The following is a 21,243-nucleotide window of genomic DNA, read 5'->3' as shown; positions in this document are numbered from 1 at the left end:
TCCTAGCCGGTTATTCAACCAGTATAAACAACACGCGACTCTTGTTGCCTGCCAAAACACACACTGGCAAAGACCATCGGTCTCGCCTATGTGAGATCTATTGGCTTTGTTAAGGTTTTAAGCCACGTTTGACAGCAGCAGTTCTCCTGTGCAGCATGGCTGAACATGAAAAAAAGCGCTGTGAACTGGCCAGCGTTTACTGCATTGTGACACTTTTTTGGTTTTTACTTTCAGCAGCACTGCTGAACAGCATGGCTAGACATAATTGGCAAAGTCAATAAAACTTGCATAGACGCAACCCATTGGATTTGCCAATGCTTATTTCTTGTGGCTATTATATGAAATCTGCCTTTTTCATTTAGCTGGCCAACGTTCCTTCACTGGCAGGGGCTGTTCCTAGTTTTTCATTGTAAAATGACCATTTGGGCTAACGGCACCGGACAATAAGTACCTGGTGTCCAAACACGCATTATCATAGCTCCTTGGTAGCTCCAAGAAGTGTCTGCATGGCAGCTGGGCAGATTTGAGGACAGGAGAGGCCAGGGCAAATCATGAATGTGATCTAGTGGCTAAAGTGTGGATTCTAGAAGCAGGTGGCTGCTTTACAATCTCAGTGTCTCTCGGTTATCGCAATATGTGATCGCGGAGAAACAACTCTCCCACGTCCTTGGTTACCTTACCTGTCAAAACTGGGAGCATGGAGAAAAAGCTCCAGGAATTCTATTGCGTGTTGTACGTGTATGTAAAACAGTGGGTGTTTGTGTGCTCAATGTAAGACTTGCTTTTGAGGTGAGCAGGAAAGCTTGGTTGCAACAATGAGCCCAAAAGCACCCAATAGTGTCTTTTGTATGGGAACTGAGCCCCAAATCCACTACCTTCAACACTTCTGAAACTCAATAGAAACTATCTCAGATGCTGGTCCCATCCCCCTTCCATCATTCATGGCTATACAATGATGCTACCTAATAATATGACCTATTACTTAAGCACTTTTGGGCTTCAAGGTGGGTATCGAAAGCACAATCTTAAAACTCATACAAGAGAATGCACCTAGAGACACATCTGTTTGTGATGTGCACTTAGAACATATCTGCGAGTAAATGGCAAAAGCAAGGCTGTAGACATGCAGTCATGGACACCGTGCAAGCAAACGTAAACGCTATGGAAACGTATTAAATAAATGACGGTCGCCCTATGCACAAGTGGTGCTTAAATAGCATATCAACAAGCACATTATACTGCATATAGTTATGTAAAAGTGTTGCTGTCGGGTCAGTGCTTAATCAGCTATAAAAGTGCATATGCCGATGGTGTCATTCTTTACAGTGTGCCTATGGATTTAACTGTCCATCTGAATTCCAGAACATGGCTATGTGTTTTGTATATGATGCCCCTATGCATTTTGCTGCCAAAGTAACATGCAGAAGGTCTGCATCACCAGTCACAGTGCCCATGTATAAAGTGTGAGTGCACAAGCCACTTTGATTGTCTGTATACTGGGTAGAGATTGCCTAGGGATAATCAGCTGCCAATTCGCTGCCATCCGTGCATAGATACTTGGGGCCCAGGGCTTGTCCACATTTAAAGAACCCGTGCAGCTACGGCGCTTGCACTCTCTGCTGTAGCTGTAATAAGCTTAAAAACACAACCACAGATCATCGAAGACGGAAAACCATATTATGAAAAAGGTGAAATAGTACTACAATCACAGACGGGCAATAATTAAGTTGCATCAATCTGTGCTTGGCCCATGCACCACAGAAAGGAATGGAAGTGACGCTTGGCCTGCATTGGCCAATTGGGAGGTGAAGAGTGACCCTGTAGCCAAGAAAAGGTAAGCAATGGACGGGTTACGAGCCCTTTCTTGTCTCACAAGCAAGAGAGAATGCAGAGCATGCCCTGTTGCAGGTTCGACCTCAAAGGGGAGGGCTGAAACGTAAGCTAACCAGCTAATCAACAGCAGTCCGCCCCTCTTTGATTAAAAAAAATACCTGATGGCCTTCTTGTTCTGTCACCATGGGCGTAATGCAGAGCACTGCAGCGGGAGTGGGGATGGGGGCTAAATTTCAGGGGGCCCCATTCAGCCCAAGGTCAATGAATATATAAGAGAAATGGGAGATTCAGGGGCCCCTCGTCACAATTTGCAGCATGCCCTATCATTTTGCATTCCGTCGATGTCCGTTAAATTAGGCTACATAAATGTAAAACAATTGCGATAAAAATTGGATTTTTGCATTGATTCATTGTCAAGAGGCTGTTTGTTACTTTGTTTATTCAATGAAGTGTAATATGAGGATTCGTATGGATATTTTATTGGCCCACAAGATATACAAGACTTTTATAATATCAGCATGGACAAAATGTTGCATAATATTTCTTTAGTCCTTTCGGGAATTCTACATTACAAATATAATAAAATAGGTGCAGGTGCCCAAGTTTTTCTTAGGGTCTCGCGACAGCGCCGCGGAATGCCGGGGTCGCTGAATACCCGGGCAGTCTGGCCTTGGATCCGCCTCGTGCTCCTTTCGTCCATCACCCTCCACTTCCTGTATCTAGCTAGTCTATTACAGGTTTTCATTCCTGCTTTCTCCTTTTATGCTCTGGTTTCCTACCTTTCTCTCTTCCTCCTTTCTCTTGCTCTGGGTTGAAAGGTGATGGTCAAAAATTAGACCTTATTCCTCACAATGAGTGGCAGTGCCCACCATCCGCAACCACTGGCACAAATGAAGCATTGTAAGTGCCATCTTTGGACTGCTTTGTCTCTTTCAGATCCGCGCGGTCCTGGGAGTATGACGTGCAGTGCCATGTCGTGCTGGCTTTGCCCCAGGGGCTGGGGGCTGTGATCCAGAGACTTCTCATGTACATTACCCCCTTTCACATCTGCTGCAGAACTTAGTGCATGGTTCCTTATGGCCCTGGGTGGCAATCTACGCCTTTGTGCAAAACTTGTGTTGACTTTCTTATGTTCGTCCATAAAAGGTGTAAACTGTATAAACTGCCTATGATATGTTACACGATTCATTGAAACGCTTGGTTTGGTAGTGAAAATAAAGTGCAAAGCAGAAGTATGTGAAAGTGCACCTGAGATCCCCCAAAATGCGGGACACCTTCTGCCACTCTATAACAATTCCTGTCTGCCCAGTCTTTGCCATCATGGCATCACAGTTAATCAAATATTGTTGTTAAAGACGTTTTCTGTCCACACATTGCAGGCATGGGTGTTTGTAAACTTCTGAATAATGCGAGTTTTAATTGCCCGGTCTCATTTTATTGACGTAGGAAGGAAGCAAGACTGGAAAATGCAGATTGGCAGCCGACCCTCTGACCTGCTCATCTCTTGGTTGGTGCCCAGCCCACAGTACTATATTAAGAGAGTACAGCTTTAAGGGCACAAGCAAAGCTAGTTATTGACTAAGGACTCCGTGGGCATCCTGGCTGCACTACTGGGATGTCCTGCCAGCAACCTGGCTCATCTTGTGGCATCATCGCAGTTAATGTAGGGGGTTCTACAACAATCTCAACCGGTGTCAGTAACGTTTTGTTATTCATTAATACTCCACTTATTGAAAGCTCTTTAAAGATGTCTGTTGTGCCGCTGGGCGTCAAAGAGCATGTGATGTCACTTCTGTTACCCATGAGGAGCGTCAGTCTCTTACTTTGTGGACTCCTGATACTAGTAAATATGAGCTGGGCGACTAGCTGAGTAACAGTGTTGAGATTACCAATAATGAATCTAAACCGCGCGGGGTCATTGCGAAAGAAATGTATGATGTTACAACGCATACATTTACAATGCATGCCTTTACAACGCAGTTTTTACATCGCAACATCTTTTACAATGCATTCTTTTCCATCGCATGCCATTACATCACATTTTCAGAAACTACCTTTACAACGCATTCCATGACATCGCATTATACCTTTACAACACATACCATTACAATGCATACCAATATATCGCATTAAAGGTAAGTGTTGGATAGTGGAGGGGTAAAAATTACTATTCTAACTCCAGTGAGTGCAACAGTAGGGTAAGTGTTGGATTGTGTAAGGGTAATAATTACTATTCTAACTCCAGTGAGTGCAACAGGAGGGTAAGCGTTGGATAGTGTAGTGGCAATAATTACTATTCTAACTCCAGTGAGTGCAACAGTAGGGTAAGTGTTGTATAGTGTAGGGGTAAAAATAACTATTCTAACTCCAGTGAGTGCAACAGTAGAGTAAGTGTTGGATAGTGTAGGGGTAAAAATTACTATTCTAACTCCAGTGAGTGCAACAGTAGGGTAAGTGTTGGATAGTGTAAGGGTACTATGCGTTGTAATGGTATGCATTGTAATGACTTGCGATGCAATGCCTGCGTTGTAGTGACATGCATTGTAATGACATGAGTTGTAGTGACATGCAATGTACTGGCTGCGTTGTAATGACATGCGATGTAAAGGATGTTGCGATTTTCTGACTGCTATGTAAAGGTAGTGCGATGTAATGACTGCGTTGTAAAGGTTGTTTCCCTTGCGAAAGAGACTACTACAATACTACACATCTGTTGTGGCATGTAAGACCGAGTCCATGTCTGCAAGAGTACCAAAGGCCTTACTCCCTACACACACACTTTGAATTCTGTTTCTTATTGGGCTCTCGCCACACCTGCTGGCTGTTGTGAGTCCGACGACTCGTCACATACCACAGATATTGTCCAATCTGATGGGAGTACTCAGTTTACCTATATCAATGACGTCAAAAATAGCAGCGGCATGGTTTTCTTTGGTTGTTCTAGAAGGGTCTATGGCTTTCTTTGAAATTCTAGGTTGCTTATCTTTCAGGAAACACAGAGGTGCATGGTTGTGCATGCAGTTTGACGTGGCTTCGCTTTGTTGTACTGCATTATAGCCCACGGGGCTTGCTGCAGACCAATGTGACACTGATCTAAAAACTTCCTGGTGAAGAAGTCATAACACAATCTTACAATTTTGACACCATATGCGAACAGCAATTAGCGATTTAGGGGGCTGCCGAGAACTGTGTTCAGTTTCAGGTAAAAAATGTTCAATCCAATTAGGTCCTCAGCCTATCATCATATTAAGGTCAATAAAAGGAGTGCCATGTAATTGATCAACAATAACACCCGCTATTGAAAGACCAGTCAGGTTGCTGTGTGTGCTCTATAATCGCTTTAGAGAATCGTCTTTTCAATATACGATAATTTACCATTAACAGCACTAAAGGAGTTAAGTGGAACAATGACGCGATTTAAACAAAATATGGGGCAAAAATAGGATACAACCACTAAAGTGTTGAGATTTGTCAAATAAAAAATTTAAACGTTCGAACAAGCGAAGGCGGAGGCAACAACTTGGTAGCGCACTGCGAAATGGCTGAATATTCAGGAAGCCGGGCCCTGCTGAGTGCAATACCCTCTATTGCAGGAAGCTGCAATCAGGCTGCACAGGCTTGGCCAGGCACATCCACTTGGGCTAAGAGCTTCCTGCAATACAGGATAAGGGAATCCGGAGGTCAGAGGGCTAAGAGCACTCATCAGGTGTTTAGAACCTTTTTCCGTTCTGGGGTCCTTGGTGTTGACACTGACGCGGGCCTTCAGCTACTACAGCGAAGAGATGATAGTGGAGTGAGCAAGTGTGACATCTGGAGATATGCTATGATATGGTAGTGGGACTGGTGTAGCTTGCAGGCTTCCATTAATACTTCAGTATAGCCTTGCAAAGTAGGGAGCCTCGGGGTTGCTCTTCAACCATTTCTGATAAGCCTGCCATAGGCCAAAGACTGAATCTTCTTGTAATGTTATTGGTTGGGTTTTGTGTTGTGGTCAATCTCTGTTGGCTTGGCCATTGATTAAGGGAACAAACAAAAGAAGGCCCGTCTATTTTGACATAAACGAACCATCCATAGGGCTGTCAGAAAGGCTTTGCTTTCCTCGAATAAACCTAATTCACTATTGTTGCCCCTTGGTGGTATGCTTCGTCATCAGGTTCTTCCTGCTCTGCTGCGGAACGGGGCACGCTGAGACCTACGAGATACGCGGGAGCACTGAATAGTATATTATGATGATGGGAAAGAATAGGAGTGGGAGGAGTCTTATGTAGAAGGTTAAAATACCTGCCTGGTAGGTTAGTGCATCCTATAATCTGTCCTCTAGGCAATATGATTAAAAACTGGGGAGAAAGTAAGAAGTCTAGGTGATAATGTACCTGCTTTCCTTATGGGTCTACATGTTTCCAGCCAATCCCCATGGAGTTTAATCTCGACCAAGAATTTAATTCCCTGATTCCACCCCTAAAGTTGTGCTCATACACAATTGCGGTATCCTCAATTCTCGTTAAGTGATAAATATGGATTATTTGCACCTACTTGATGTTGGTGTTTAATACCTACTTGGTATTACTGCTTATAACATTGATGTGGGAAAATGTATGCTTCATGGGTCCTCTGGCAGCAAGGTATGCTTGTAGTCGCACTTACACCAAAGCGTAACCTTGGCTTAGTAACCAAGTGAAATACCCCGGATTTCACCTAGGTTACTAAACCAAGGTTATCCCCTTTAGGAAATCCCCCAGATTTCATCTAGGCTACTAACCAGAATTCAAACATTGCAAGAGAGCAGATTGACCATCTTGGCCCATATAATCTTGCGATTTTTTTACCACAACCTTTTTCCAGAATCTCTTATCAAACAAAGGAAGGGTCTACATGCCAGAGCAGTTGAAATATACTTTGATCTAGAGTTAAAGTGTTGATTGACTGCTGTCTTTCTATCAGACTAGGAGATCTGATCTGCATTCTGATTGAAATGCTGCTGCACTGTCCTGCAATCAGAGAGCTCTTCCTGCGGTGGAAGAAGATACTGGACTGTACCCTCCAGAGAAGACGCAGCCTTCTGGTCAAATACTGGAACCAAGCTGCCTGTGGGGACATGTGAGGAGTCACACCTGCTGTTAATGAGGATACCCAATACTTCATCATTACCACCCTCTGCACTGCCTTGGTCCCAGGTGAAGGATTGTTGCCTACTGTGCCTGTTGATGAGCCTGCTTCATCTTTGACACCTTTTGCACTGCAGGAAAGACTGGGTATGCCAGGAACCATATCAGCTGCAACCCCTTGACTGGTGAATCGAAGAGGATATTACACTAAGGGCCTAATTACGACTTCTGGCGGTGCAGTGCCAGGTCCGCCGGCCACACTGTCAAAACCGTGGTCAGGCCACCTGCCAGATTATGATTGTTTTGGCATCCTAATGGTGGTGCCTCTAAAAAATGGGCACTGCAATGGGAACGCCAAAAACAATTCCTTCACGGCTTAGACTGAAAAGTCCATGCCGTGCAGGAACTGGGTTGCAGGCACACAGGGGGGCACATGTTGTGCCCCCCTGCATGCACCCCAATAAGCAGAGACACAAGGGGGTCCTGTAGGGCCCCCTTTGTTTCCTATCTGCCAGGGTTTTCATGGAGGAGGAAAAGCCATGAAAACCATGGCAAAGAAGAAATTCCTAATATGCTTGGCAGGACCACGGCATCCGACTGCCCTAATCGTAATAGGGTGGTCGGAGACCGCCACTAGACTAGTAATTGAGCCCTCAGTCTGGAACCATTCAGTGCACTGGAATCCTTCAAGCAGTTAAATACATACTTGCACTTGAACTCCTGTCCATAGTCTGCAGCTTTTTCTTGGCTCGAGAGGGAGCCACTGGCAATGCACATTGACCTGCGGGCACCACTAACCCCAGAAAAATCAAACCCTAACTGGCAGTTCCTGAGATGCAGGGTATTTCAACTATTGTGTGCCCTATTAAGAAGATTGTAGTCTACTGGCTCCAGAACCACGGTTGGTCCTTCGGCCACTGACCCATTTTAGGTGGACTCCAAGAGATTCTGCTCAGACAGTGGGCATCGGTTACTGCCTCCTGTCCCCTTGCAATTCATCCTTTTGCTTACCAAGGTTTTGGGTAGACACTTGATGCTTTTGAAGAGGGTCTTTTTGTAGCACCTAAATGTCAACTGAATGTAATGAAAATATAAAGATACATTTGACTTTGGGGAGTAGCACAGTGAATCATTGCCCCTTAGAAAGTACTCTTAATGAGACTGTTGGACCTGCTACAGTTGGGGTTGCTCAGGTCCTTGGGGTGGGCTATTCCATACTCTAAAAGATATCTGCTCCTGAGCATACCCACAATTTCATCTTCTATGAGGCAAATTGTCACTCTGTCATGAACCTGGCTTCCATGTTTGCAATGCGGGGCTGATGATCAGGAACACTTCCATAGGCTAACATTGGGCATTGGCATCAACGGAAATAGAAATGTAAGCGCTTACGTGCATTAATAGCATTTGGCTTCAGACCTCTGACTAGGAAGGAGCTTGCAAGTTCTAATTGTGTTACCCGTTATTTTATACTCAGATTTTTGGTTTTGTATGTATTAAAGTACTTTTTTTCATAAATTAAAGCATTGACTGGACATTAAGTTATTATGAGCAATTCCTGTGCCGTACTGTAGACTGAGTGCCTAAACCTACGAGGCCTCCCTGAATGAGCCACTAAGATCAAAATCCAAAGAGGAAGCCTTAGTTACTCAATTTGGGTCCAGTTACTGCTGACGCCCATGGTAACCAGTTTCTCTCAGGATACTGCTGAGAGGCTCAGGATGTACAAGGGACTGGCTTTGTAACACCATCAGTAGTCAAGGTTTGCATGATGTCACTTCCACTAACCCTGGCGGTTTAGTGAACTGACATTCATGTACGTTGGGTGATGTTAAAATCATGAACTGGGGTTATTTGTTTTTGCCGTAGAGGTGTGGGTGGTAGAATACTTTTGGTCGGTCTCCTGTCCTTGACTTGTTATTTTAGATTAACTAGCCTTGTGCTCCTGGCTATTTGGCAATGTTTAAAGTCTGTTGGTATGTGCCTCATGGTGGGAACGCAAACCAGCCCTTCCAATTGTGTCGGACCGGCCACGTGGGGGTCGGGCGGTTCATGTTGAAAACACTGCAGGTGTTTTGTTACAGGGGGCCGATATTGTAGCTATCCTGTAAAAATCGGCCTCTGTAACAAAAACAGCCCCCCCAAGGATCCAAAACTTGTCCCTCACACTGGCGGCCCACTGGGGAATCACCCATTGCCTGCTACAGCCAGTCCTGCCTTGCTGGTGTTCTGTGAAATGGTGATCAGTGTTTGTACTATTTTGACATGATGCTTACCTTTGCAGGCAGGGCAGGATCATACTGGAATAAAGGGAAATCTGGCAGTGCCAGAAGGGCCTTGCTTGACAGGTCATTGTGTGGGCCGTTTTTTTTACTATTTATGGTACTGTTTTATGATCCGGCGGTCTAGTGTTTACAGTTGATTTCCCTGATATTACCAGAAACATTGCCTGCAGCAAGCACCAATGCAAATCTGGCAAAACACCTATACAACTTTCCTGTACAAGTTCCAAACTGCCCCAATTGTAAATGTGGACACTGTTTTTAGCTATCTGATTAGCTAATGAGGGTCTTTAGGTTCAGCTATCTGATTCGCTAATCAAAGAATTTATATTGCTGCTGGGCCTATTTTCTGTTCCATTCCGACACTGGGCGAAGGTAAATCTGTCACAGGTCTGAAACTAGCCTGTCATGCAACTGACACCTCTCCAGCCTTCATAGACAGCAGGCTGTCAGGGGCACCTTCCTCCTTTATAAGTCACCTCTGACCCTCATAAACCAAGTCCAATCTCTAAGGACAGGAAATGAACCCTTATAGTGTTTTATTTCCAAATGGAATCTTTATTCCTGAGGCTTCTCACTTCAAAATAAAACACAAATGGCATGTCACACTCCCCACGTCTTTTCCCGAGCAGGAAGTGGGATGATAGAGATGGCCTCTGAACTGAGAACAGGGGTCGCAGCGTGGGCGGGTGATATTGCTTTCTGATTGGCTGCTGGACTGAATGGGACTCTTACAAAGAAACGCACTGTGACCGTGCAGTGCCAGGAACATATTTCTCAGTTGCTTTTCGTCTGAATTATAGTCACTTTTTGGCGACAGATACATTTTCCTTGTTTGTATGTACGCGGAACATGAGCGCTCCTGCTTCGAAAGCCTGGCATTTTTGAAGCAGTTACAATTGCATATGTTTATGAAATTCATATCAGACCTATTTGACCTATTCAGAATTTGCGACATTCCGTTGGTGCAGTGCACGTCTGATTCTGCCGACTAAGAGAACAAGCACTGTCAAAGCCAAAATGTCTTGCCTTTGTTAAAAGTATACCTGCTAACTTGAAGAACAATCTCACCGTGTGTGGAGAGTGCGGGGGCTTGAAGGGGGTGGGGCCTCGTACCCAGAATAACCTATGAGGCACTATTGAACCCCACCCCGCCCCAAGCCGCTTCCTTGCAACAACAAAAAATAAAAGCTTGTTGAGGCTGGTGCCAATGTCCTGGGGTGTTTGTACACCCCTTAATGGACCTCAGAAGTTTAAAGCCTCAGAAAACGAGCTGAAAAACCACTATTTACAGTGGTGTACAGCTTGTTTTCCCTGCCACCGCTCCTCACAGGAGCACTGTGTGAGTTGGCAGGTATGAAAAAACCATGGCTGAAGAGGAAACAAAAAACCCCAAAAGGTGCTATGAGGCAGCCGCACCACCAGTTTGCAGGCGTGTGTACCAAGCATGTAAATATCTACAAAATGCGCAGCAGCTTTTTTTCCTTTTTATTTACTGATCAAAATTGGGTAGGAAAATAAAACAAGCATTGGCATAGCCAATAGTTCTCCCCTTGGGGACCTTATAAGTATTTAGTTATGCAGCACAATATCCTTACTGCAACAACATTAACTGTTACATAGCTAAACACTTATAAGGTCCCAAAGGCGATGCCAATGCTTGTTAATACAACGGTTGTAACTGACGCAAATATTTTGACGGGTGGTAAAATGGGAAACTACTAAAAAATACACATTTAATATCCTCATGAGAAGTTCTGGGTAGGTGGGGAAGCTCACAATTGAGATTTGGCACTTGGTCTTGGCACAGTGTTGAAGCCTTGCTTGAGAGGGAGATACATTCCCACCGAGGCCTTTGCACTTTTCCGCTGGAAAAAATACATATTTATAGAGCATGCTATAAACATGGTTTTCAAATATAATCATTCTTGAGCAATGATCCTGTAGCCAAGACGGGGTCTGCATAATTGCTCCGTGGCCTGGCTGGTATCTGTATGATTTTCCTGTCCTGTCATTGTGCAGATACCAGTGTCATAAAGAACAGATAAAGTTATTATTATTTTGAGTAGAGTGATGATCTTGATTGAAATTCGCATTCTCTTGTCATCAAACAGAGCCGTGTGCACGCAGTGCCTGCGGTTCCTTAGAAGTTGACCCTATTAAAATATTCTGATGGCACCAGAGAGTTGAAATTTACCAAATGTAATGCGTGACCTTCACAGCTATTCTGTCTTATACTCTTATACTACTCCACATCACAGAAAGGTGTAAATATATGTATTTATCAGTGAAATTAGCCTGCCTGTGACTGGGTACCCTCATGTAAAACAACCATTTGCTCCCCGCAAACCAGTTGGTCATTCTGTATTTGTACCGGTATACAACCATCATGAATGTATAGAGCAACAACGTTAACCATGGTACAACCATCGTACAACCCTAGACAGGCTAACATACACATTGTACAGTCATCACGCAATCATTGTGATAACTAAGCGTTTCGAACATACATCAGTCTTGGAGTGCAAAATCATTTTAAAATCCTAGCGTGGACAACCTACACCATGGTTCAAGCATCATACAAGCCTAGCTGCAACAACATGCTGACCTCTCATCAGTCGATTTACAAGCATAGATGGCACTGTCCTGGGCCTAGATGGAACTGTTCTTGCTTGGTTTAGGTCCTTCCTCCAGAATCGCTCACAGAGAGTCCTGATCAACGGTAACCTGTCCGCTTCCTCTCTGATCACGGTGGGAGTCCCTCAAGGATCAACCTTGTCCCCTACCCTCTTTAATCTTCACCTTGAACCGCTCTCAGAGGTGCTGCGCACCGCCAATATCTCCTACCACATGTATGCCGACGACACACAGCTCTACATCAAAATCTCTTCTGCAGAGGACATTCGCTCCCTGAATGAGACCCTGAAGTTGACTGTTCACTGGCTCACTTCTAACCAGCTTAAACTCAAAGCAAAAAAAACGTAGTTCCTCTTAATTGCACCACCTAACGCCAATACAGACATTCAAGAATGGATCATGGCTATCTCAGCGCTAAACTGCTCTCCTACCATTGTGGACTCTGCTAAATCCCTTGGAATTACCTTAGACAGCAACCTGAACATGCGTGGCCATATCAACGCGATGGCCAAAACTGCCAGATTTCACTTGAACTACCTAAGAAACCTGAAACCATTCCTCGACACCCCAGATCTAAAATCAGCAATACAGGCCCTAGTCATCTCTAGGCTAGAATATGGTTGCTCCACCCTCGCAGGCCTACCCAAGAGCTCTCTGGCACCCTTGAAAGCCTGCCTCAACGCCGCCGCCAGACTTCTAACTGGCTCTAAGAAGTACGACCATATCTCACCCCACCTTAAAGCTCTGAACTGGCTTCCTCTTGAGGCCATATTCCAATTCAAGCTGGCTTGCATCACCCACAAGGCTCTTTATTCCAAGTCCCCTGCTTTTCTCTCCCAGAAACTCGTGATATCTGGAGGAGCCAGAAACTCCAGGTCCGCCAGAGACCTTTTGCTCCAACCGGCACGCTTCAGGAAAAAAAGAACGTACAATCGGGCATTCTCTGGGGCTGCCCCAAGAATATGGAACTCACTCCCACCCGCCATCAGAAGAATATCCTCTCTATCTCACTTAAAATAGGAGGCCAAAACTTTCCTAATGGGCAAATTCCTCTCCTAACGCTCCCGTTACAATCACCCCCGTAACCTGGCTTCGCCTATCGTTACGGCATTATCCCGGGGCCTTTTCTCCTACCCTGCACTCCCGAACAGACCCCCCGGGTGTCGAGACTGCTTCTCTAGCTTAATGTATCGATTTGTTCCTACCCCAAAATGTATCCGGATATGATGATTGTTTGTTCTACCATATGCTGTATCCACCTGTCCCTATCCCTTTGATTTTTACCCCCTATGTCTTTGTATCCCACCTGTTACTTCTGTAAAGAGCTCTGATACCCTCACGGGTCTGGTTTGCGCTCTATAAAACACTAAATAAATAAATAAATAAGAATGTTTAGGTCTATTTCAATTTAGGTTTTTGAAAGTAGAGTGGCGCATTTCAGCTGTACGTGTGGTAATCTCCAAGAGGGCTAGAACTCCTCCTCTCGCCCCCAGGGAGATCTCTTGGTCTCAGTCTTTGCTCAATCCTGCTTTCCTTCACTTTGACTATTTTTCAGTTAATGTGAGCTCTATATGTATGGAGACTTGTAATTGTTAGAGGTGGGTTTTATTTTCATATATTTTTTTAATCATGGCCTTAGAAATGTTTCCACATTCGCTTTTTTTAGTGTGATGTAACCCCTTTTTATGTCACTAATGAGATAAGTTTCAAAATAGTATGTTCTACTCCATAATAAGGCTGCACAATAACAAACACACTTCAGGGCACCGTATAGTTGGACTTCACCGAGCTCACGCGAACACTCTAGTCTTCATAAAACAAGGGAACACTGGATGACAACACAACACACTAAACCAATATCCGCAGCAAAACTGATTTAAAACAAGCATTGGCCGCGCGGCCGTGAAATTGAAAGTGATTGCGATCGCGAATAAGCGCGGCGAGCAATTCAAGCATTGGCCGCGCGCTATCGGCCACGAGAAGCGATCTGTGGTGGGGAAGGGGAGAAGCGGGAGTTGTGTGTCGGAGGAAAGACAGATGGCGGCTGTGCGCGTGCACGCTCACGTGCACGCAAGCTTGAGGCCACCAAAAGCCTGTGGTGGCATTTTCAAAAGTCTAAATGTCTCACAGAGCAGCGCATGCACTGGCTCAGGCGAGACCTAAAAAGGTAATGCCAAATCGTGTTTTTTTTTAAATAGTGGGTCAGGGGGAGCAACAAGGACTGCAGAGATGGAGAAAGGATCACAGAGGCAAGACAGAGGGCAGTACGAGAAGTACACAACACTGGCGAGAGAGAGCAAGGTGCATGGGAACAAAAGCACATGGGCGAGAGAGAGAGAGTGCAACATAGAACGGGGAGAAGCACACTGGCGAGAAAACTATGCGGGGAGAAGCATACATGGGCAAGCACAACCTGGTGGGGATTGGGAGAGAAGCATGTGTGCGAGAGACACAGGGAGTATGGTGGAGGGGTGAAGAGAAGTATACGGGGGACACAATTGAAAAACATGTGCACTCTCATGGAGTGGTTAACCAAAAGGAAAAAAAGTGTCTGAAAAGTAAGCAATTGAAGACACAAGTAATGAAGCTATGCTCCAGGAGTGTTAAACACAAGAAGAAGAATGAAAGCCCACACAACCAGCCTTTAAAGCAGTATTGACAACATTTGTAGGTTGCTTTATTAAAAGCATGCTACATAACATGATGAACAATGTTTTCTCACTTCCACTGCACAACAATTAAAATGTACAAGAAAATCAAATTTGAAGTTTATGCAAACATTAATCTGCCCTTCAAGCACACGTGCTAGGATTTACAGCAACATGCTATGGAGTTTGTTCTCAACATTCACATACTGATTTCAATAGATAAGGCCGATAGTCGATAGATAGCTATAGACGACCTGTAAATGTTTCTTTGATACGAATTAGCTTTAATAGATACCTAAATGCATATTTCAGGCAAGAACAAGTATCTCAAGCGTAAGCAATTAAAAACGTAGGCCACAACTTTCAATGAAAAGAACCATCGTTAATGAGTTGAAAGATTTTGTTAAAAATAAAGAGCTTCTACAGAAATTGAGAGTAATGTTGAGGTGAAAAGGTGGTGTTGGCTGAAGTAGAAAGATTAGGGTGGTGATGGTGAGTGGTGGAGGTGGTGTTAGTAGGATGATGGTGGTGGTTAGGGTGGTGGTGTGGTGAGGTGGTGAAGCTAGCTGGTGGTGGTAGGGTGCTGGTTAGAATGGTGGTGGTGTGGGTGGCGGTGGTGAGGGTGGTAATGGTAGGGAGGTGACGGTAGAGTGATGGTGATGAGGGTGATTAATGTGATGGTGGTTAGGGTAGGGAGGTGGTCATGGTAGAGTGGTAGTGGTTAGGATACTGTAGTAGTGGCTAGGTTTGGATGATGGTGGTAGTTAGGGTGGTTGTGGCTAGGGTGGTGATGGTGGTTAGGGTGGGGTATTGATGGGGTTTGGTCATGACAGGGTGGTGGTGGTAAGGGTAGGGAGATGGTAGGGTGGTGGTTGTGTGGTGGTAGACTGGTTAGGGTGGTGGTAGCTCAGGTGGTGGAGATGGTAAGGGTGGTGGTTAGGGTAGTGGTGGCTTTGTGGAGGTGGTAGTGTGATGGTGGTGGTGGTTGTAAGGGTGGTGGCAGTTAGGGTGGTAGTTGGGATTGAGGTGGGTATGCTGGCGGTAGTTAGAGTGGAGTTGCTGGTGGCTAGGGTGGTGGCCACAGTGGTTAGGGTGATGATTGTTAGGGAAGTGGTTAGGGTGGTGGTGGTGGTGGTGAAGGTAGGGTGTTGGTGGGGGTTAGTAGAGTGGTGGTGCTTAGGGTATGACCGTGTGGTTAGGGTGGTGGTGTTAAGGGTAGTGGTAGTAAGATGTAGTGGTAAGATATTAGTCTGGTGATGGTTTTGGGGTGTGGTGCTTTGGGCGATGGTGGTTAGGGTGACAGTGGTGAGGTTAGGTTGGTGGTGGTTATGGTGTTGGTAGTTAGGGCATTGCTGGTGGTTAGGGTGGTGGTTAGGGTGTCTGTGTTTGATTAGGCTGGTGGTGGTTAGGGTGGTGGTGATGGTTAGGATGGTGGTTAGGGTAGTGGCAGTGTGGTGGTGGTTAGGATGATGGTTTGGGTAGTTGTTAGGTTGGTGGTGGTAGGGGCATGGTGGTGGTTGTGGGGCAGTGTGGTAGGCTGGTTAGGATGGTAGTAGTTAAGATGATGCTTAGGGTGGTGGTTAGGGTAATGGTAGAGCTGTGGTGGTGGTGATGATGGTGGTGATAAGCGTAGTGGTGGTTAGTGAGGTAGTTTGGATTGTGATTGTTATGGTGGTGTAGTTATGGTGAAGGTGGTGGTCAGGGTGGTTACAGTGATTGCTAGGGTGGTGTTTAGGCTTTTGGTGCTATGGGCTGGGTGCTGGTGGCGGTTATTAGGATTGTTTCGTGGTTGGGGTAGGGTGGTGATGGTTAGGGAATGGTGGTGTGGATAGGAGGTGGTGGTGAGAGTTGTGGTAGGTAGGGTGGTATTGTGGTGGTAGGGTGGTGGTAGTTGGCATGATGGTTAGGGTGATGGTGGTAGGGTGGCGGTTGTTGTGGTTAAGGTGATGTGTGTAGAATGTGGTAGTGTGGTGGTGGTAGAGTGGTGGTGCTAGGTGTATGGTGATGATAGGCTGGTTAGGGTGGCAGTAGTTAGGTTATGGGTGGTTAGGTTAGTGGTGATGGTTAGCGTGGTGGTGGAGAAGGGGTGGGGATTAGGGTTGTGGTCAGAGAGAAGATTTGGGTGGTGGTGGTTAGAGTAGTGATGGAGGTTTGGGTGGTGATGGAACAGGTAGTGGCGGTTAGGGTGAGATGGTGAGGGTGGAGGTTTGTAGGGTTGTGGTAGTTAGTGTGGTGGTAGTAGGGTGGCACAGTGCTGGTAGGGTAGTCATGGCAGGGTAGTGGTTAGGGTGGTGTTTGTTAGAGGGGTTGTGGTTCAGGTTTTGGCGGTTAGTCACAAGTGCTGGTTGTAAGGGTATGGTGGTGGAGTTTATGATGCTTGTTATGGTGGTATGTATGGTAGTAGTAGGGGATGGTAGGGGTGGTGGCAGTAGGGTGGTTATGGCGATAGGGTGGTGGACTAGGTTAGGGTGGAGGTCTTTAGGGTGGCAGTGAGGGTGGTGGTGATTAGGATGGTGGTAGTGGTTAGTGTAGATTGGTAGTGGTTAGGGTGGTGGAGGTGGTTATTGTGGAGTGGTGGTGGTTAGGGTAGTAGTTATGGTAGAATGGTGGTTGTAGTTAAGGTAGGCTGATGGTAGTAGCGTTTTGGGTTGTAGCGGTTAGGGTGATGACAGGGTAGTGGTAGGGTGTGGGGGTGGTAGTGGTTAGGGTGGTGGTGATGTGCAGATGGTGGTGGTTATGGTGGTTGTCTGGAGGTGGTGATTATGGTGGTGGTGAGGTTGATGGTGGGTAGGGTGATTGTTTTTAGGGTGTTGGTGGGTTTTAGGGTAGTGAATAGGCTAATGTGTAGAATGCTGCTAGGATGGTGGTCGGTTGGTGGTTAGGCTGGTGGTAGGGTGATGGTGGTTAGGGTGATAGTAGTTAGGGTGCTACTGGTGGTTAGGATAGAGTTGGGTGGTTACAGTGGTGCTGGTTATGGTAGGGTGGCTATGGTGGTTGTTAGCTTATGGTGGTGGGAGTTAGTGTTGTGGTTAGCTAGGGTGATGGTGGTAAGGTGGTGGGGGTTGTGGTTGAGGTGGTAGGATGTGGGTGGTGAGGGAGGGTGGTATGGACGTGGTTATGGCAGTAGTATGTGGTGTTGTGGTGGGTTGGATGCTCGTAAGTTGGTGGCAGGGTGGTGGTGATAGGGTGTGGTGGTGATGTGGTGTGGTGGTGGGGTGGTGGAAGTATGGTGGTGGTTGTAAGAGTAGTAGGGTGATGGTATACATACTGACATGGGAGGGGTCAGGGGGAAAAGCAACAGCAAGGACATCAGAAGAAGTTTGAAAGAAAAGTACCTCAATCCAAGGGTAAACAACTGAAGGACAGTAATTAGTCCATGCACAGCTGAAGGAAAAGAAAATTAAACCTGCATGTGCTGACCAATCAGTAACCAGCAAATAAAAGTGAGAATGAAGCCAACTAATGGCAAGCAATGGGCGGGGTCCAAGCCACTTTTAGATTAAAAAAACCTCTTGCAAGTGACAGTGCGTGTGCTGCTTCAGGCGAGACCTAAACATGGCTAGAAGCATTAAATACCTGCTTTGGCAGTCCCCAAAAAACTGTAATACTGAACAATATCATTAATATGCCTTTACAGATATAGATAAAACTTGATTTTATTCCTTTTCTTGTTTGTTTAATTCTGTTAAATAGGTCTTCTGAAGACTTACAACTTCCATTAAGGATTTCCAACTAGATAATCAATCCTCGTATTACATGTATCTTCCTTTTTGGGTATGCACTAGCACAAGGTCCTCAATCTCACCTCACTGCGACTTCACTTCCTGATTAACGAAGAAGACCATCAGAAGGGAATGGTGGAAGGTTAATCTCTCAATTTAAAATAAGAAAAAACAATGTAATAATACTGTTAAAGTGTTTTCTATACATTATCTGCATCTGCAGGTTTTGCTGTATCACACCACAGGGCCATTTCACCATGTTTCATATCAATGTTACTCCCTTTATCAACCTCACTTTATGCTCTGTGGTCAGGTTAGTTTAGAGTCATCTCGGGTTTACATGACTAAGGCTTCTCCTTTCAGACAAAAACATATGCCAAACTAGACCTGACTTTTTCAATACCATGTCGACCACCATAATCAGCCGCGGCCGATGCAGGTAAGAGCGGTGGAGCAGTGGGGCCGGTGGGGGGGATTTCGAGAGATGACCACGAGGAAAAATGAATTATTTATTTAATTTTCCCTTGTGGTTGTCTCACGAAACTCCCCCCCTCCTCCCCCCAGCCGGCCCCACCGCTCTTCCCTGCAGCGGCCGCGGCTGACCATAATTGCAGATGTTGGACTCTGATGCCACTGCTGTCGAGTATGTTTGTTGCCATTAATCCTTACTGAAGCTGTGACCTTCCATATGTTTAATTCTTACATAAATCACAGTATCTCTATGCAAAGGAAACACTATGAAATAATGACCTACTAAGTGTAGTTTGTGAATTGCCCCCCTCCTACACTAACCAATCTATCATTTTCTCTTAAGACTCTTCCTGGAGCAGGAACTATGGTCCAGATGTACTAAGTGTTTACTGGTCGCATATCCTTCAATTCAGTAAATCAGATGTTTTGTGGCCAGTAAAACGTTTTTCCAATGTGCTAAAAACATTTTACAATTTGGATAACTTTCTGAATTGCATAATGTGTTTGCAATCGGTTACCGATTTGATTTTTACAAGGGGCAAACCGATTTGATTTTTACCAAGGGGCATGAAAAATTACAACAAAGGAAGTAAGCCTAATATGACCAGCATTTGTTAAAGCCAGTTATTCTTCATTGCACAGACTTAAAGGCTTTAGAAAGAATTTTGTTAGATGGAATCTCACAGATTACTGCAGTATGCAAGGATTTGATGTTGGTTATCACCTATGACTAACACTTGGAATCAAAGGTTTTCAGTGTAATAATACTTGTAATAAATAATACTTGTTATGCCCTTTTAGAATGTTTGTATATTGTTTTGTCCAACTGTAATTTTGCACTTATCTGTCATTTTATGACTGTGTGCCTGATGGCTTCTTGCTCATAGGCAATACAAAAGGTCTCAGCTGGTTATGGTGCCAAGCCAATGATGAAGGCTATAGGCCTGGTCTTGTCTGTTAAATGTGAAAAGTTACAAGCAAGGTAGAAGGCCGGATTTACTTATTGTGAAATACATTAACTGAAGCGAATAGCAATTTAAGGTTGGATTGTTTTTACACTTTGTTGAAGGCTTTAACCTGGTATATTTCTACCAGGAATCTCATGGCCTAACGGCTAGGGCGCTCGATCTCTGACCTGGGGAACTGGGTTCGAGTCTCGGCAATGAGGCTAAACATCCTGTGATTCTGGGCAAATCACTTAATCTCCCCGTGCCTAATAAAAATGAATGTGTGTCCTCATGTAACATAACTGGTGCTATGTAAAGCGCTCTGATACCGGATTCGGGTCAAGTTCACGCTATATAAAACTCTGCAAAAAACAATAAAAAAAATAAGTGAGCATGTGTTTTGATGTTGGTAACGCCCAGAGGTATAAGATTTGCATTGGGGTAGTCCGTATTAGACCATCCAAGGAGGAGTTGCATATTGTTTTGCCAACAGTAATTGTATATGTACTTATAATTTTGCTGACTGTTTGCCTGATGGCTGCCTTGTGCTTTGCTCAATGCAGTAGACCTGAGACTGTAGTGGTGACAAGCCAAGAACAAAGGTTAGCGGCCGGATTGGCTCACTTGGGAAAGTTATGTTAGATACAATAGGACCGATCTGTTTATTATGAAATGTTATGTCAAAGACAGTAAGTCTTACTTATGTATTGTGAAAAGTGCATGTTAAAACCAATAGGCCTTAAGGGTGGATTATCACTACATGAGTTAAAGACTGTAGACTGGTATTTTGTTACATTGAATCATAAGAGATTACCATATTGGTATTGGCTACTTCCTGTGACAAACTTCTTTAAGCAGTTTTGCATTTTGAAAATCTGTGTTATACCACTTTAGGTGAGGTTGTATTTTGTTTTGCCAGCTGTGATTTGTATTTTTAGGACTATACACCGATTGTTACTTTGTGGCAAAGCTTTTGCTCAATACAGTAGGCCTGACATTTGATGGTGATGAGCCAATGATCAGGGCTGTAGGCCTGAACGGTTAATTTGGAAATGTTATGTCAGAAGCCAGAGGCTTCATCTATTTATTCTGAAAATTATAACAAATGCCATTAAGGGTGGATAATTAATACACTGTGTTAAAAGCCTCTAGACATGTATTTGCACTGTGATAATCCTTGCTTGACCTACCTGGGAGGACCTGGCAGATGTAGTTGTCTGCCAGGCCCCTATAATTAAAAAACACTTTAAAAACAACATTGTTTACACACATAGAGTCTTTGAGTCCACCCTTTACTGTCAGTTTGAGTGTCATTCAGATTGTGCTACTCCCCATGACACCCCCCATTACTGCCCATATAGATGAAGCTTTGGCCTCTGGCTGTGTGGTTTCCCCCCCCTATTATTCCTTGCATTAGATGTATATACTTTTGTATTTTAAGGGACCATCTGTCTCAATTTTATTGTTATGAATTGTATGTTTTAATTGCTACATGGAGTTGTGTAACTTTTATGGTTTTTTATTTTAAAGCCGAATAAAGTATTTTGAAATTGAAATTGAATGGGGCGATGGGTTAGCCCCTTTCTGCCACTGGCTCT

At 44.7% G+C, this 21,243-nt stretch overlaps 1 protein-coding gene across 1 annotated transcript in view; it reads right to left on the bottom strand.

Annotated features, from left to right (window-relative positions):
* ADGRA2 (adhesion G protein-coupled receptor A2) overlaps positions 1 to 21,243 on the bottom strand; it is a 511,074-nt gene that overhangs the window by 284,300 nt on the left and 205,531 nt on the right. The window lies entirely within an intron of this gene.

The sequence above is a fragment of the Triturus cristatus genome, chromosome 11, assembly GCF_964204655.1.
Source record: "Triturus cristatus chromosome 11, aTriCri1.1, whole genome shotgun sequence".
NCBI lineage: Eukaryota > Metazoa > Chordata > Amphibia > Caudata > Salamandridae > Triturus > Triturus cristatus.
The sequence above is the reverse complement of the archived record's forward strand: the minus strand, read 5'-3'. Positions and strand labels throughout refer to the sequence as shown.